Source organism: Otolemur garnettii, unplaced genomic scaffold, assembly GCF_000181295.1.
Source record: "Otolemur garnettii isolate 467f Iridium unplaced genomic scaffold, OtoGar3 scaffold00072, whole genome shotgun sequence".
NCBI lineage: Eukaryota > Metazoa > Chordata > Mammalia > Primates > Galagidae > Otolemur > Otolemur garnettii.
In genome coordinates this window covers 7,882,454-7,902,501 of record NW_003852467.1, presented here as the reverse complement: position 1 = coordinate 7,902,501, position 20,048 = coordinate 7,882,454, and the positions used below count along the sequence as shown (strand labels likewise).

Sequence of the window (20,048 nt, the reverse complement as noted above, 5' to 3'; positions counted from 1 at the left end):
AAGTGGTTTACTAAATTGTCTTTCCAATTTTCTTGCTTTTATGATCTTTCTGTGATCTTTCTTGAAAGTACAAGAAACTGAAAGGCTTTGAGTGAAACAGAACATACCACCATGTTTATAACATCTTCAAACCACATTGAAATAATTTTAGAGTCATCGTGTGTTAATTTTTTCTTAGAAATTGAGTGGCATTGTTAGCACTCTGAAAGGCAGCAAATATGACTGTGTATTATATCATAAGAATAGACAATTATAAAAAGTTATAAGATGAAGTACCTTTACACGAGCTGTAATTGCAGCTGGTAATTAAACTGAAGTGTTTCATTTACTCAGTCAGCTCATCAGTGACACCAGAAAATAAACAATTTGAAAGTGAAATCCTTAGGGGCAAACAATAGTAATTAATTGCACTTTCCAAGGGAAAAAACATTCCTAAAGTCTGCTTGGGGTGACCTCTTGAGTAACACGTGATTTACACTGGGAGCAGGAGTGTGGGGGTCTGAACCAGACCTGATTTAACTTGAATATTCATGAAGTCTCCGATGTGATTTATACTTTCATCTCCATTGTCAAGTTTATTGTCTCCTATGTTAAAAATGAAAGCAGATTTATATTCTGAATAATTCACATCACACAATAAGATAAAGTGAGGTTGCTATTAATTCCTTCCAACTTGGAATCTCCTCAAGTATCAAGAGCATATTTTTAGAGACACTTGGGAACTGAAATGAAAATATTTATATATATAAATGTGGATCCACATCTCATAAGCCTATTGGATTCAAATCGTAATATCCAGGCAGTCTGCTTTGCCACTGTTCATTTGCACAGAGAAGAGCTTTGTTTGAGATTTGTGTACATCTTTTTGGCTATTCTGATCACATGGAACAAGCTGCTATGACTTATACTCTGATTTACGCTGCTTGCTCTGAGACCTGGCCTGACATGATCTTATTCTATATCATTCCACTTAATTGAATCAAGAGCTCTGGTACAGATTTTTCTTCTCTCCTTTTTAACTTATAAACATGGCACTTGGATTTAAATAAGCAAGGATACAGAGCCCCACTACTTGCCAATATGTTGTATTTGTTAGCTTTTGTCACTTAACAAAGAACCCTAAAACTCGGTTTAAAACAATAACCATTTGTTTAGCTCATGATTCTCTAGGGAAGCAATTTTGCCTAGATTCAGCTAGATGGTTCTTCTCATCTTCTTACCAGGCCTCACCTAGGGCTCACTTACACATCCACAAGTAACTACCAGGTTGGGTAGGTAGGCTGGTCTGTGGAGGCTTCAGCTGGAATGGGTTGCTGCTGCTCCAAGTGGTCTTCCATTTTCCAGCAGGCTAGCCCAAAGTCTTCCAAATGGGAGTGCAGCAGTGATCTCAAGATCAGTAAGAGAAGGTAAATCCAAATACGCAAACACTTTTCAAGTCTCTGCTATTATTCCATTAACCAAATGAGCAAGCCCAGAGATAGAGTAAAGGATAATTGGAGCACTATCAAAAAACGAGGACACTGAGAGGCATGGAAAGGTTGGAGATCATTACTACAATAATTAACCACATAGTCCTATAAGAAACTATGGACTAGATTTTTAATCCCTCAGTCCCAATTTCAGAATCATCTCATTCAGTTGTTGTAGGGATTAAAATTAACCAAAACATGTAAATCAGTGGGTAAATTGCCTGGCATATGAGGAGCCCTTAATAAATACTGGCCTTTTTTTTAATTTGAGACATTTATACAATCCATTTATTGGCTATACAAAGTAGGTATTTTAAATTGAAAGCAACTTGTTATAACATCATCTCACAGACCTCCAGAATTATTCAGTTATCTGACTGGTAAGGCTGGTATCTCCTTCTTCCTTAACAATTTCAAGTTAATCTGCTGAAGCTATGCATTAACTTGGAGGATAAAATTCTACAGAGAAATGTATTCCCCAAATCATATATTATGCATGTATGCTTGCATAATATATTTCCATAAAAAGCCCTTCATTGAACCATTTATTTAGCTCCTATTTTATTTCCTTGCAATCTATCAATCAAAGGTAAATCTGTGCTAATAGAGCCCATTCATTGTATTAAGGGGTCACAGGTTAGAAGAGGTTATAATGATTCTAAGTTTCCAAAGTATTGATCAGAATGATGGAACAGGCTGAGGTATTTTAAAGTCAGCTTGACATTATAATCAAATAATCAAAGGAGCTCTTAAATTGAATTCTATTTTGTCTTGATTGTCTTTAAAAGCTGACTCTGATATTAGTGCACGGGTATTCACACCTTTAATTTGGATCAGGGCCACTGACACAATAGAGTGTATGAGCTTCCATAATTTTCAAGTGCACACATGCTTTATCCCATTGATCTTTGGATGATAAATCATTCTACTGGCTCCCTTAAAGCATCCAGGTATAGTCTGCCTGGTTCAAGCTGGTCAGTGAATGTAATATTACAGTACCTTGACCTTAAGAACATGTATCTGAATACTCATTTAAAAAATCCCAGGAGATCACAGTACTTGTCATATTTACTGTGTGAAATGCACTTTATTTTACAAGAACATATTTCTCATACATCTACTATTTTATAGGTTATTAAAATAGTGCAGAGCATATGAGGGATTATTATAATGTGCAAAAAAATCTTATGTGTATCTCCAGGGTTTTTTTATGACTGACAGAACCTCTGTGATCTTTGCTGACTTCTTAGCCAAGAAGAAAGGGAACATTTGGTTTGTATAAGCTGAGACAAAGAACTGTAATTATACTTGACAGTCCTCTGATATTTGGCGATTTTAGGGGGTAGAAAAGGAAAATAATTTGAAGACTTCATTAGGATCGTATGTTAATAGCGGAGAAGGTGAAAAATGCCTTTAAATTAATATTGATTCTATCAAAATATTCCATTTTCTATCATCACAATGAATAACTCAATAACCAATGAATTCCTAAGAGAAACATTAACAAGGTAACTATGTCTCATGATTGTCTGAGAAACATAATTTTAAAACATAAAGCTATCCATTAATTTTCTAAAATCGTATCTTAAAATATTCCATACATACCACAAGGTTTCTGAGGTGTGTTCTATTTTGATTTTATTTGTGATAACTCCCTATTGCAAAAAAGTCTCCAACTATGAAGTTATTAAAGCAATTAATTCAATTTAAGGGAAAATGTGGGACGATGTCTTACAAAATCTGTACATCTAATCACAGAAGCTAAAGCACATAGGAAAATAAGATGTTAAACACAAAATGTTCACTTGCTGAATACAAATCATGCCAACTGTCATTCTGGAAGTAAAATTCAAAATTTAAGACTACTTGTATGGTCAGGATATGATCTTTATTTATACGTTGTCATGTTTTTCTTTATAATCTAAAGCCTGTTCTGTGCTAAATAATTTGCTTAAGTGAAAAAAAAAATCTTTAGTTATTAGAAAAGTTAAGCGTGTAAGGATGCCAAAATTCATGCTTTGGGCTGTATTTGGATAGACTGGACTTGATTTTCTTTTCACAGGTTATGTTCTTGGTGACACTTAAACTGAACTATTTATTGAACAAATATTTCATGTATGGTCACTATGCTAGAATGTAGTGATGCAGAGATGAATAAAGAATAATTCCTATTCTCAGAGAAGATGGGTATATACACAGCAAGTGTATTATAGCGTGTAAGAACCATGAAATCAGTATGAATTTGGTTGCTTGGTACAACTGAGTGAGTGGTTCTTCTGGCATGAGAGGAATGGAAGGGGCTTCAGATATGTGACATTGGAGCTGAGAATACAGAAAGATGTATTGGGGTTCCCAAGGTCACCTACAGGCTCAGTAATTCACTAAGGAGACTAACTGGATTCAGCATATAGTTATGCTTATATAATTTATTATAGCTAAAGGATAGAAAACAAAATCAGCAAAGAGAAAATGTATATACCAGAGGTGCATACCAGAGGAAACTGGGCACCAGCTTTTAAGAGTCCTCCCCAGGCAAGTCACACAGGAGACAATTCTTTTAGCAAGGAGTTGTAACAACACATAAAATGCTGTCTATTAAGGAAGTTCATTAGAGAATTAGTGCCCAAAAAGTTTCCTGGGGCCTGCTCACATAAACACTCGCTGTCTAGCACAAGTCAAAATTGTATACTCTCACAAGGAATTCAAGTGTTCAGCACAAACTATACTGTTGGCATAAACAGCTTAGGCATAGCGGCCTGATCTTATCAAGGAATGGTGGAAACCCTCTTGAAGTTTCCAGATGCCGGCTGAGTCTAATCTTGCAATCAGGCCTTTCTTGGTAAGAACAGCAGTCTCAGGCCCACTAGGCGTACTCTTTTCTGCACAAGTGAATAGGATCTGTCCAGATAGAGTTGATGAATTCAGGCTGAGGAAACATCAAGAAAGGGTTCAAAGGTATGAAAAATGGTTCAGAGAATTTCATCCTCTGAGATGTTTAAGCCCAAATGTTACTGGGACTATTTGGAATGTCAAATCAACACTCCTGAGACCTGAAATGATTCCAGGGTCCCTGAACAGGCATCATCTTGTAAAGAGGATTAAAACAGTCATTGCATAATTTAAAACATTTGCCTCAGTTATCTACTTCATGTATATAAAAATGTGGGTTTTGTTTGGAGTAGTGAAATATTTGCCTTGGTTCAGTGTTTTATTTTCACAGTGTGTAGTTTCTGACCATGACACCTTTGAAGTTGTGTAGTTCAAAGTTCTCCATTACAGTGCAATGGAGACTTTAATGTTGTCCTGGGGGAGACTATGTACTTTTCAGACATGACATTTCAGAACATAGTACATACATAAAAGTGATCAACACAAATCATCATTTTTGTCACCAGTACTTACTACATTAACCATAAACCATAGGATTGTGCTCTTTTTTCCCTCAGCCATATTAAGACATGCTTCAGTGTCTATAAGATCCTTTCCTTGTACAACCCAATGCAGAATTATCCCTGTATTTCATTAGGAGAAAAATGAAAATGGTTAAGCTTATAAATATTTCACTATAGATTGTTATGTATTAGCTGCTCACTGTTGAATTCAGCTGCTATGAAATGCTGATAGTTCTCTACTGAGGGCTTGAGGACAACCTCTATTTCAATAAATATTATGGCTTGTCCTGATTTATGGGTTCCATGCATTCACTGACAGGCAAGATGGAATACGTTAGCCTTATTAATGCAATTGGTGCAATGTATTCTAAAGAACTAGGACTCTGTTTTAGAGATTTTGCTGCTGAGGAACGCTACCACTATAATATTTATAGGCCTTAGTGGTGGAAAATAAATATCTTATAAAATATGGTACAAATGATATCTCTGCTTTGCTTTATAAATATATTAGAAAATATCTACATTTTGCTTATATTGCAATTTGTTAATTACTCTTAGAACATGATGAGGGAATTTTAAAACCAAAAAGTCAGTACCAAAACAGAAGATTTTTCTCTTTTTCGATTATCCACTTTATTGAAGATAGATTAGGAGTGAAAAAAGTGGTAAGCCCTATGTTAGTTTCCTATTGCCACTGGAACAAATTGCCACAAACATAGTGGCTTAAAACAACACAGAGTACTATCTTAGTTGTGGATATCAACGCCCAAATGGACTTTACAGGGCTAAAAGCAAGGTATAGGCAAGGCTATGGTCCTTTCTAAAGATTCTAGAAGAGAATCTGTTTCCTTGCCTTTTCCAGCTTCTGGAAGCTTCCTGTATTCCTTGGCATGTGACCATTTCCTCCATCTTCAAAACCAGCAGCATACCATCTTCAAATCTCTCTCTTTCTCTCTCTCTAAATCTCTCCTTCCATTATCACAGCTCCTTCTCTGACTCGGACCCTTGTGTCTGCCTGTAATTTATTTGGATGCTTGTGATTATACTGGGCCCACCAAGATAATGCAGGACTGTCTCTCCAGTTCAAGATGCTTAATCACATCTGCACAGTCTCCTTTGACATGTAAGGTAGCACAGTCACAGCTTCCAGAGATTAGGTTGTGTATGTTGGAGGGGTATTATTTTGCCTGCTGCAAGTCCAATAACTTCATTTTGTATAATTATAAATACCATAATTTTTTCAATACAAATACAGATCACCAGATCCTGCCATGTACCTCTATTCATCCATGAAGCAAATATTTACTGAAAAGCTAATATATGTCAGGTAATGTTCAAGATTCTGAGGAACAGCACTTAACAGAAACAGATTCTTGGCTCTCATAGAGCTTAGGTTCTAGAAGGAGAGACATATAAATTATAATAATATTATGAATGTTCTGAATGTTTGTTGCCATGAAGGAAAATAATGCAAGGATTAGATATCAGAGTATGCTAGTATATGTACTATGAGGGGTGGTCAGTGATGTCTTTTCTGAAGAAGTAATATAATAGGTTTATTGGTGGCTCCAAAAAGATATATCCAAGTCTTAAGCTCCAGTACCTGGGAATGTGATCTTATATGGAAATACAATCGACTGTTTATACCCACTGGTTCTGTATACATGTATTCAACCAATTGTGGATCAAAAATATTTGAGAAAAAATAAAAACAATTAAAAATTATACAAACAAAAGTAATACAGTATAATAACTATTTATATAACATTTATATTTTGTTAAGCATTCTAAATAATCTAGAGGTAATTTAAGGTATACAGGAGAATATATTTAATACCTAGATTATGAGAAAATACTGTGCCATTTTATATAAGGGACTCTAGCATCCTTGGATTTCGGTATCCATGAGGCATCCTAGAATCAATCGCCCTCAGATATGATGGACAACTTTATTATAGGATCTTTGCAGATATAATTAAGTTAAGCATCTTGAAATGAGACCATCCTGGGTTTAAGGTGGGCTTCAAATCCAATTATTAGGTGCCCTTATAAGAGATGGAATAGGAAAAACCACAGAGAGACATGTAAGGAAGGCCATGTGATGCATTTACTTGCCAAAACAATGTCAAGGTTTGTGGGTAACCATGACAAACTAGGAGAAAGACAGAGAAGACATTCTTCCTCTGAGCTTCTAGAAGGAACTAATCCTACAGACACCTTGATTTCAGAATTTTGGCCTCCAGAAATGCCAAATGTGGGAGAATGCATTTATGTTGCTTTAAGCCACACAGTGTATACGTTATAACAGCCCAGGATACTAGTACGGGCAGTGTTTGGGCACAGACCTGTTTGAAATGTGAAAACAAGCCATGAAGATACTACTCCTCAAAGGAGAAGCAGTACAGGCAGTGGGCACAGTAAATGGGAGACTCTCTGTGGTACCCAAATAACAATGGGGGGCAATATGACTGGAACCCAGAAAGCAAGGGGGAAGAATGTATGGAGATGATTTCAGAGCTATTAGTACAGATCAGATCTGGTAGGAAGGGCCTTGTGAGCCATGGTAATGATTTTGGATTTTATTCTCTGTCTAAGCTAGTAGAATTGTGATGTATTCAAATGTAGAGTTCTATATAGAATATTTTCTCTTTATTCTTGTGTGTGACAGGTTTTAACTTCCAAAAGAAAGTAATCATGACACTACTGAGTATTAGCACCAAACATGAAGGTTATATTCTGGTGAGCTCCAGTGGAATACACAGTAACTTGACTATCACATTTTTAAAATAATGTTGGCCTTGACCTGACTAACAAGATGTATTGATTCCTCCACTTACACCACACAACTGCTTATTTCCTTTTGTGTCCACAAATATAAATCCATTGTGTTAGGTTTCTTCAATGACCCATATGTTAGTAGTATCACTGATGCTCCCACAAAATTACCCTGTCCACCAGTGAGAACTGAGACCAGAGAATGACGAATGAGAAGGCTACACAAAATACCAACTTGCTCCCCAAGATGTGAACTAGTAGTGAAATAAATGAATTTTAATTTCACTTCCTCTGCTAGAAAGCCCTACATTTTTATCAGAAGGGGACAGAAAAAACAGACTCAAAAGTAGTGAATAGCCATTCACTATTGCAATACGTGTGCCAATAGCTGCTAGAACTGTGTTAGAAATAAAATTGTAATGGGGCGTGATATTGTATTTCTAACCTGGTTTCTCCATTTTAAGAAATAAAAGTCAAGTTTTAGGAAATGAGAGGCTAAGTTTGAGTGGCTTTGAAACTGTGTAATTGATAGGATTATCTTGAGGAAATCAGTAATGCACAGATACATAATCCAGGAGAGTTTCTTAGGGGATACTTCATTTCTTTTAATTTGGTATCTCTCCCCAGTATGTCAAACATAAATGTTTCAGATTGCATACCTATCGCAGTAGAACTAACCAGAGTCTGTCGGTATGTATATGTGTTTTGTATGTGTATGTACACAGTGAATCTTACCTTATGTCCCTAAGGGCAGGAAAAAGAACAAAAGGTGTATATAGTATTTCATCTCTGCTCATTTTCCTATGTTCCTTCATTTCCTTTTTCATCTCACATGCAAATTAAAATGTTCTAAATGACAACAAATATCAGGTGTAGGAAATTAAGCATAAAATGTGAACGGAATCATGATTTTGGAATCTTTGTAGTTACTTAAAATAGAATATTTCACACCCCTTTCCAGGAAGCACCTGCTAAATTCATTTGATTCCAATGTAGAAATCCCTATAATTTGGATAGATAAGGGTCATCTCGAAATAAGAACATGAGCAGAGGAATGGTCAAAGTTTCCTAGAATTGCCAAGTTTGAAATATGCTTACAGAAAACATTGCTTTAATAAGGGCTATTTCAGCTGAGAAGGAATCTATCCATAATAGCTCACTAAACTATCATCAGAGAAGTGGTCCCCCACAGTTGGGCAATGACCAGGCTTGGCATCAGAAGACCTGAATTCTAGTTCTGACTTCCTTATCAGTGAGAGGACTGACCTCATGCCAGTCAAGTAATTTCACTCTAATTTGGGTTTTTTATATTTAAACTGAGCTTTGTGAAAATTTGAAAAACAAAACACATAGCATCAACTTGAGGCTGCAATAAATGAGGGAAATAATTTATTTTTAAATATCAGCATTGTTGTGACTAACATATCTGTAAATCTACAAGGGTACAGGGGATTCATGTGCCATTTATTTCTATAGGGGACATATTTAGACTACATACGCCACTTAGGTTCTTTATTTTGAATGTGAAAGAATTAGCCATAGTCATAAATTCCATCACTGAAGATAATTAAATATCTTTAAAGAAAATACAAATCAGTCTTTTCAATTATGCTTTCATATTTCAATCTGCTTTATCTTTGATTGGATACAGTTATTATTTTTATCATATGTCCAGAAATACAAAAACATAAGATATAAAGATGTTTCTTGATTCCTTCCCGGGCGCCTTAGCTCAGAGGCTAGGGTGCCAGCCACATACACAGGAGTTGGCCGGTTCGAATCCAGCCCAGGCCTGCCAAACACAATGACGACTACCACCAAAAAATAGCTGGGTGTTGTGGTGGGCGCCTGTAGTCCCAGCTAGTTGGCAGGCTGAGGCAAGAGAATTGCTTAAACTCGAGAGGTGGAGGTTGCTCTGATCTGTGACACCAGAGCCCTCATACCGAAGGTGGCAAACTGAGACTCTGTCTCCAAAAAAAAAAAAAAATCACTTGATTACTTCCCTATGCCTTTTCATTTTATTTTGGTTTAATATACAAATAAGAATAGTTTGGAAAAAATAATTCCAAATTTGTACATTTTGAAACTTTATTCTGCAAATATGACCCATTCTTCTTATTCTTTTAAAATAATAACATATTTTATTAAAATAATTTGATATAATGAAAAGCAAGAAGTGTGATTGATCCGTAGACACAATTCTCAAGTAGAAGGATTCAACCTCTTATGGATGATCGGAAGCATATTTCACTGAAAGTCACAAATTTGCAGATAATAGCGGACTCTTTGGTAGGAGAATATATACCTACGCGGTAGGTTTGTAGGAAATGAACACCTGTTATCACATTCATAAATAAAAATTGTTGACTCAACCTAGAAACTACAAGATCTGGATAGAATAATTTTCCTCCCATTTGGTATAGCTTCAGTTTGTTTTCTGTCATAAATATTCATTGAAGCTAATACATGCTACTGATTCCTTCCTAATCTTCTGAGGCTAGAGCTAAATTGGTTATGTTCTGAGTAGAAAAAGAAAATCAAAAGTTACCACATATGTGAATTCAAGCTTTCTCTTTTTTCCTTTTTGGAAACAGAGCAAAAATTTATTTTATGTTTCACTCCCTAAAAGAATAGCCTGTGTGAGACCTGTGCAGACCCAGTTATCTCGTAGGGATTTCAAATAGTAATTTATAAGATGTAAGCAATAAGGTTATTTATGTAAATATAAAGCCAAAGCAACTAAGTAGTTACACTTTTTGTTTGTATTTAATATTATTTTGGTTTTGATGCCTTAGCCATATTTTTTTCAAAGGGAAACAATACCGCTTGATGAAAGTTTTGATGGAATCAAGAGAGCTGTGCTGTGGTCTGGACTCCACCACTGACTTACTGTGTGCGTCTAGTTTGCATGTTTTTAAAATAAAGACAACAAAGCTTGCTCCAATCAACTGCACAGGGATAACAGAAAAAAAAAATGAAGTAAGATACCAGAAAAGCTTCTGTTTTTAAGAAGAAATGTAATTTTCTGGGCTTTGCTAAATTATGAAATTCTCCCTTATGTTTTGACATTATAAGCTTAAAATGTAAGTGAACATGGCTAGTCTGCCTTAAGCCCTATCTCTCATACTGGAAACCTGAAGGATAGTCCCAGTGTAGCCAGCTGTGTATTCTAAGATGTATTATAAGGCAGGAACTCTTCTGGGTGCTGGGATGCCTAGTGGCCAAGAAAGACAACCCAGTTCTTCTGGATGTTGGTATTCTATGAAGTAGACAGATCCTGTACAATTAAACAAACAAATACTTTCTCAGCTATAGATAAGTGCTATAAAGAAAAATAGAGCCAGGACGGTGCCCGTAGTTCAGTGGGTAGGGCGCCAGCCACATACACCAAGGCTGATGGATTCTAACCCAGCCTGGGCCAGCTAAATAAGAATGACAACTGCAACAACAACAACAACAACAAAATAGCTGAGTGCTGTGGTGGGCCCCTGTAGTCCCAGCTGCCTGGGAGGCTGAGGCAAAAGAATCGTTTAAGCCTAAGAGTTGGAGGTTGCTGTGAGCTGTGACACCACAGCACTCTACCCAGGGCAACAGCTTGAAACTCTGTCTCAAAAAAAAAAAAAAAAAAAGAAGAAGAAGAAGAAAGAAAGAAAAGGAGAGCCAGATAATTGAATAGAAGTGGGAGGGGGGCACTTTCATGCAGAGTGGTAAGAGATGACCTGTTTGTGATGTTGACATATGAGCTGAGATCTGACGGTTGAGAATAACCGAGCCATTCAGAGGACTCAGAGACAAGCATGCCAGGCAGAGGGAACAAAAGGACAGAAGGCTCCTGAAGCCTAAAGGAGCTTGGCAAGATGGAGGAACCTGAGGCTTACTGCGCTGGATAGAAGTAAAGAGGGAAGAGAGCCCTGAATCAGGTGGAAGAAGATGCCAGGGGTTGGATGAGATGAGCCTTGCAAACCATGACAAGGAGTTTGTATTTTATTCTCAGTAAAAAGGGAAGTCACTGAGGAAAGAATGCAGATTGTTACAACAAGTATCCTCCATATGACAGAATTGCAAAGGGCAGTATTTCTTCAGAATAGTATCCCCTAATTCTTTACAGATTTCTCTTCCTTTCTTCTGTTTCCTGCTCCTGGGTGGCTAAAATCCTAATCTTCCTGCTACGCTGCCTTACTTTTTAACACCTTCTTTGGCATTCAGGGACACCTGCCCTCAGCCCTCCTTGCTGAGTACAGTGCCTTGAGAATGTAGATCTTTTTTCTCCTTCTTTTCTTCTAATAAAGATCATCACACTCTTCAAAAGAGAAAATCCTGGTGAATAAAATTCTTCATTTTTGCCCACTATCTACTTAAATCTTTGCAGTCATCTGTCAAGGGGGGTAACAATATTTTTTGTACATCTAGGAGCACTTCCTATACATGGACTCATGGTTCCTTCCTTACATTTCTCTCAAGGACCTCTGGGGATGCTTCCAGGTTGGGTATAAGCATGTGTTTCAAAATATGGTCCATCAGTTCTAGGACTCAAGACATAAGGAACTGTCTGTGTCAGATCTTCTCATTAGGGCTTAATGACGATCTGCCAAGGGCCTCTCCAAGGAGTAAGATGTGGTTACTGGATGCAAGTCCTCATAGTACAAGCCTACCATAAGCTGCATACCATCCTCTCTCCTGCTGGAGTCTTATAAGGCCTGGGGAGGGTGGCAAATGTGGGAGGCAGAGCGAGAATACAGTTGCCTTCCAGAGGAAGTTCACTTTATTGCTGCTCATGGAGCCAGTGCTGGTTGGGGTTCTCTGGCTTCAAACGGCTGAGGCCCAGCTGCACCCTGGTAGGATTTACAGTCAATTCCTTAGCCTTTTCCTCTTCTTCAGACTAGAGTAGGTTCACTAGTGCTGAGAATGAAGCCCATGTTCTTCCAGGAAATGAAAGCTAAGATTCTTCAATAATATTTGGCGATTAGTTGTTTCACAGCAACTAATCTGGAACTCCTAGCCTTCCAATCTCATATTATGTGCCATCTTGGATAGACCTTCCTGAGAGTTCCTCCATCTTTTCTCTGAGGTGAGGTTAGGAATTTGACATCTGAACTCTCAAATCTGTCTACTTTGCCATTTTCTGCTCTAACTCGGAAAAAAAAAAAAAAAAAAGTGCCACCAAACTGCAGTTTTATTAGTTTCTTATGGGGATGGTGAGAAAGTTCTCTAAACAAAAATCCTGAAGATTCTCCTTTCACATAGGCATCTAACTCAGTACACCTAACTTTAAAATCATTTTGACCCATATTTCTGCATCTCTTTGGTTTCATTTTTCAAGACCACTAGGGCCCCTGTATGACTTACCATGCCCCTTATATCTCCAGTCCATAAGCTAAGTTCAGCCACGAGGGAAATACACAATAAGTTCAGCATTTTATCTAAGTTGGGGCTAAGTATCCTTGGTACACAATCCTGAAAATGTAGCCCCAAATATCACCGGATTATACATTATAATATTGCCCCTAAAGGGCTGTTAATATACCTACAAAAGCAAGAAGTCACTCCATCTCTAGAAAGCCAATGAAACAACATAGATTCCTAGAAAATATTTGATAAAGGGTTTTAACTGGTCAGTCATACTGACGTTATTTTTAAGAATCTTTCCTTAGGATGAAGGAAGGAAGAAGAGGGGGAGGGGAGGGGAGGAGAGGTGGGAGGATAATCAGTGGGACCACACCTATGGTGCATATTGCAAGGGTACATGTCAAATCTATTTAGTGTAGAGTGTAAATGTCTTAACACAATAATTAAGCAAGTCAGGTGAAGGCTATGTTAACCAGTTTGATGTAAACATTCCAAATTGTATATAAAACCAGCACACTGTACCCCATAAATGCATTAATGTACACAGTTATGATGCAATAAAAAAAAGTAAAAAAGAACCTTTCCTTAGACATGTTTGGTTCCTCAAAATTTTCTTCTTCAAGGCAGTAGCCAAAATTTCATGCTTTTTCTCTCATCCATCTGTCTTTAAGTTCACTGCCTTGGTCTCTGCGTCTGTGACACTCAGTCATGCCTTAATCTGTACATAGTTCCCCTGCTGACCTGCATACACCCAGGGGAGCACAGGTCTTTTTCTGTTCTGATTGCTTCTCTTGTGGACTCTATCTGCTTTTTCCTTCCTTAACACTACCCCCACATTTCTGGCAAAGAAAAAAAGAATACAATAATAAAAATTAAAAGCCATTTTTTGTTGTGGCTTATTGATAGCAAAAGATTAGGTTTTAAAAAATTATATAGCGTGATTATTATAAGCTGCAATAATCAGAATAAGTAATTATTCTTAAAACACAGTTATGCTCCTAAAATATTTTGGCATGCTCTATCTGCTTTAATTCAAAGTCGCACAGAAGCTTCTTTAGGGAGTTTTCCTACAGGCCCTGGGGCCACTCACTCCTCAGATTTACAGCAATGAAAACATAAATGAATCTGCTCACTTATGGGCAACCAAGCTGTGGAGAGGTGATGGATGCTAAGCCAACATGCCAGAAACTGATTTATAAACCAGAATGCTGATTCATTAAATGAAATGGGAGATGGATCTGGTAAGATAACCAGCATCAATCATTTGAGCAGGATACTCCCTCTTAATGAATAAGTCCATTGAAGAGACTAAATTACAGATCAGAAGGATTCGTGGTATAGGGAATTAGGCGGAAGAGAAAGAAATGTTAAGGGGCATTCACTCAAACCCATGTTGTTCAGACAATTTGTTTCTCCTCATTCTGAAGATCTTTCAATCTAAGAGTCTGGCAGCTGACACTTTATTGATGTCACTCTCAAGCAGTTTTTGCCTTTCAGCTGACTTTTATCTCTTCTCCATTCAGACCACCAACCTTACTTTGGGCCCACAAAGCCCCAACATTGTTACAAAGATTTAGGTCACGGTTTATTGTGTATTCATGACATTTAGTCTCCTGTGCCTTTAGGAGATGAACTTGACAATCTGGTAAAGAGATTTGGGGAGTACATTAAACTCATCAGTCATCCTTCATAGAAACCATTTTTATAGTGAGATTTTTCAACAGATAAATAACCATGTCTGTTTCAACTTAATGCTTATTAGCTTTAATTTTCAAGAGGTGACGGTTTCTTCATTCAATTTAGTAACTACTTACTAAGCTCCTCAAGAGCAAGAAAACTCCCTGTAGGAAAAAGGAGTGAGCAAGGCAGTCCTCGACGGAAGCTTACAGTTAGATTTGAGCAACAATAAAAGAGTGGAAATAATTAAGATAAAGAACTAGGAAATCATATAAAAGAGTCTGTTCCAGAAAATGGGGCAATCACACCTCCAAGTATGGGAATCGTGGGGCTTTTGAGCTGGACCTTCTAGGGCACATGGAGTTTTCCTAAAAGAGATGGGAAAGAAGCTGCTCCGGACAAATCCCAGACACATTCAGTGATAGAAAAATAATGGGATGAACCTTATTTGTAGACTGCAAGGATTACATGCAAGGTACCTGATCTGCCAATTCTATTATAGCTTTTAAAAATCCACACAAAACAAAACACACAGCCCTAGCTCTAATTGTAACTACAACTGATCAAGTTAGCTCTTGGGTTTTTCTTTACTTTTCTGAATAACACTTGGATTTAAAAAGCCATGACAATTAAAAAATAAGTATTAAGGCACCAAGCAAAATATTTAATGGTTAAATCTATTAGAGGAAACTTAATTATATAGTATTTTTTTCCAATAGAAACCAGTCATCAAATGTTGGTCCATATGTAATCCATTGATACTGATGGTGTTAAAAAAAAATGCAGAATGAACATAAATTCCTTGATTCTTTGATTCCATAATTCCTTGATTCCTTTTGTCCACATAAGCTCTGGGATGCCTAATTATATGGCATTTTCTATAATATTATTGCACTCAGAGGTGCTGTCGTGTGTAATATTGTAATTAGTATAAAACCAATAGTCGGTAAGATGATAGTTTGAGCTAAAGGACAAGATTGTTTTGCTTCATTATTTTTAACTAATGAAAAATCACTAACATTTTCTTTTCACCTGTGGTGTAAACAATAGAAAGGAATATAATTTTATCTAGCTTCCCCCTCCAGGGCCCTTTCTCATCCTGCTTCCAAATTTTTGAGGTATAAAAGATGACTTTATGACTTCGCATAGATTGTTCCTGAAACATTTCTATAGTTAGTGACAGTCATCCTCCACTTACTTCCAGGAGAAAGACTTTATTCACACACCCTTCAAACTCTTCCACTGGATTGAGCAGCTTACAAAAGGAAGAGGAGTGTAGCATTATCAAAGGCTTTTTGTGGCTTTCACTTTATGTTGTCTTCTAATAATACAGATAGGTACCTAAGTCCTGAGGGGCATGGAACAGGAGTGACCAGATCTGGGTGAATTTAACCTGTGTAGGCAGGGGCTTTATAAGACAATGTAGGAAAGATATTGATGAGATAAGAACTACTTCAGAAATAGACAAGCCATATGAGACTGGGGGGGGGGGGAGTGTTGTTTTTTCAGGTTGGGTCTGGCTATGTTGTCCAGGTTAGTCCTAAACTTCTGGGCTCAAGAAATCGTCCTGCCTTAGCCTCCTAAGTACCTAAGACGGAAGCTGCACACCACCACCCTTAGCTTCAGATTCAGCTGTGCCGAAGCAAGAATGAATTAAAATAAAAAACAAAATCTAAAGCTGGGTGTGGTGGTGTGCATCTGTAGTCCTAGGTACTTGGGAGGGTAAGGCAGGAGTATTGCTTCAACCCTGGATGGATTTGGAGAACATTCTGCTAAGTGAAGTGCTCCAAGAATGGAAGAGTAAGCATCCCATATATTCAATGCTATGTTGAAACTAGTAGATCAACTGCAGGTCCACATCAAAGAAAAACACAATTAAATTCAAGAAGGGGGAGTGGAGATGCAGAGGTTGGTAAGGTCTCACCTAATGGGCACAAAGTAGGGGTATATGTCACACTTCCCGGGTGAAGGACTCAACTGCAACTCGGATTTTACCTTACAAAGGCAAACAATGTAACCTAATTGTATCTGCCCTCATGTTAACCTGAAATGTCAAAAAAGCTGAAGAAACAACACACTGTATCCCATGATAGTATTAATGTGCACAAATATGATTTAATAAAAAAAGGGGAGGGGGAAGCTGAAGAATACTATTCCACCTGGCCATTAGAATTTTCAGGCTACCCAAGGACAGATTATAAATTGGCCTGATTTTGAAATCTGATGGTCACATTTGAATCCCAACTTCCCCTTTTTACTAAATGTAGTCACATTTTTCATCAGATGAAAGTTTGGGTAAGTGAGTTACTTTTCAACCTTTGGATTAATTTGTTCTCTTATCCAATGGAAATATTAATAACACTTTTATGGTTGTATAGTAATGATTAAATTATATGATGTATATAAGTCACTAGCACAATGCCTGGCATAGAGTAATCAACCAATAAATGGTGACTATCACTAAAAATGGGAGGTATTATATTTCTATAGCACTTTTTTTCTGTGTGTTTACATACCTCTTTATCTTCTTTCTGTCTTCATAAACTATAGGATGCACATGGCTATTACTGAAATACAATTTAAACATACCCATCACTATGCCCGGGGAAGAAATAGAAACAGAGGGATTTCAGGGACTCATATCCAACTGAATCATGAGATTTTATTAGTGCAGGGATTTATATTTATTATCTCAAGGGGCAAACTTCTCTCCATAGGAAGGCTGTCTTTTTGTGTCAGTATGGGAAGACGATTATTACCAATTTCTTTCTCAATGAGACAAATGGTAGGCTCTCTTGGAATTCATCTATGAAAGCAGGTTTGCATATGTGTGTACACAGAAGTACAAATACTCACGTATATACTCATGCACACATGTATACACACAGAATGGAAGAGGGATTTGTTGACTAATTTGCATATCTTTAAATATATGACCTTTTTACACAGATCACACTCAGCAAGTGAGAATTTGAGTCATTTTAGGTTATATAGGGTGTATATAAATGCGCTCAAGACTCCAGGTAAAGATTCTGGGATTAAAAGCCTACCTACTGGCATTCTGGTTTGAATCGGTTATTTATACCAGTGTATCAAAGAGAAGGTGGAATCTCAACATATAAGGTTTTAAGAATTCTTTTTTTGACAAGAGCAAGTACTGCTGGAACTGCAGATGGCAGTTGGGGGTGGGAGCAGAGCTCTTAAAGCAATAATATCTGTTAACCCAAAGTTTTGGTGTTTTCAACATGTTTGAATACTCAAACATTAAAATACTGAGTTATTTCTACAAACACCATATTATTTACTTATGCCTCCTTGTGAATTTGTTGTGGAGGATTAAAGAAAGTAGTATATCTGTCCTATGTGATTGCTCATAAAATGGTAGCTACTATTATTTAATTATCTCTGACAGCACCTGGGTCTTTCACTTGTCCACCATCAGCGTTATTTTCCACTACATTCCAAGAAACGGTTTTCAAATTTTCATGGGTTGTAGGCCCCTTTGGAAATTTGATGAAAGTTATGTGTCATGTGTCCTCTCTTTTCTTTTTCTTTTTTTTCTTTTTTCTTTCTTTCTTCCTTTCTTTTTTTGTTTTTTTGAGATAGAATCTTACTCTATCACCCTGGGTAGAGTGCCATAGCATTATAGCTCACAGCAACCTCAAACTCTTGGCCTCAAGCGATCCTCTTGCCTCAGTCTCCAGAGTAGCTAGGACCACAGGCACACTCCATAACACCTGACTGATTTTTCTATTATTAAGAGAAACAGGGTCTTGCTCTTGCCTCGGCTGGTCTGGAACTCCTGAGCTCAAGCAATCCACCAGTCTCAGCCCCCAAAGTGCTGGGATTACAGGCATGAGCCACCAGGCCAAGCCCATGTGTCATCTATTACAGAAGAGTACACATACCTGGATGTACACAACACTCACAATTTTAATACATATTTTAGGAGGAGATGCACCTTTTCCATGAATTAAGTGTCTTAGTACACTAGCTTAAGAGCCATGGGACTAGTGCAGAAACTGCTCTTCCATTTTTTAAGCAATATATTCCAAGTGATATAGATTTGATTTTAGAAAATACTGGTGAACATACTCTAAGCTATGCCCTTGAATCCTTTCTCTTGGGTCTTAAGGTAGAGCCTGGAATGCCTGATGCTTTGATACTCTTCACACATACTAAGAATACTTAAGTCCATCAGCACCTTCTGGGAGCTGGGACAAGATGCAATTCAGGATTCAAAATCATTCAGAAAGTAGTAAGATAACATGGTGTATATGTACACAGCATATATTACATTGCCATCCAAGAGTGGTGAGAGGCAGTACCCTGTAATCAAACAGATTCACATTTCTTCAGTAAAACTTACTAAATATTCACACTAAGTGTGATAAATAGACACTATAGTTAGCCTCAACAGTTTCAAGGAATGTTTTTCCACCAAATAAGTAACATTACAAAAAAAAAAAAAAAAAAAAACACTTTCAGAGCTTTCGGGCATTCAGAATTACAAACAAGGAACTATGGATCTGTAGCAGAAATCAGGTATCCAGGGAATCAGTACAAAACTCCTCTCTCTCTGTTTCTCTACTGCACCAAAGGGATTATAAACTGTGTGCTAGAAATATCCCTAGATATCCTGTAGTCTAGCAAGATGGGTAATTTTTTAATTACATAAACACAAAATAAGCACAAATAAATTCACATATATGCAGTATTATATCATATTTATTATTCTATATAATTCTTTTGCCGCATTTAGCAATGCATCCAGGTAGCTCTACTTATTATAGATTGCTTGCCTCACCCAATATGAACATACAAATCATTGAAAAAGAAGACTTGAAAACCACAGCCAAAAATTAGAAACCTATCTCCCCAGTGACATATTTTTATGCAAATAGAAAATGAATTGAGTACTGTGCTTGAATCTGGAGCCCCTCTCAACTTCACGTGAAATAACTTTGCCTGGAAATTGCATAACATTCATTCACTGATAAGGAAAGCAATGAGAAGCAATGAGTTTTAATAAAATAAGTATGTCTAAATTTAAAGTACCTCATGGATTTCAAATGGCACTAGGGAAAAACTTCTTCAGAGGTTTAAAATCTACTGAGAACACCAAAGGAAATGCTGAATAATAATAAAACGAAGTAAGCCTCAACTCTTTGTCTACGTGCATGTTGATATCTGTCTATTGATCGATCGTATTATATTCAAGCCACTGCTAAAGTAAAGTGTTATCAATTTAAAGATGCTAAAGACAGGTTGCTCCCCCCTTTCAAGGAAAACCTTACTTGTAGATGTGAAGAATGGCACATTCTTACGCCTCCTTCATCTCTCCTCTACCAGGATGGATTGTATACATTATAGAGGGGGAAAAACTTCA

At 37.1% G+C, this 20,048-nt stretch overlaps 1 protein-coding gene across 2 annotated transcripts in view; it reads left to right on the top strand.

The window, feature by feature from the left end:
* IL1RAPL1 (interleukin 1 receptor accessory protein like 1) overlaps positions 1–20,048 on the top strand; it is a 1,308,770-nt gene that overhangs the window by 1,190,145 nt on the left and 98,577 nt on the right. The gene's annotated exons all lie outside the window — the stretch shown is intronic.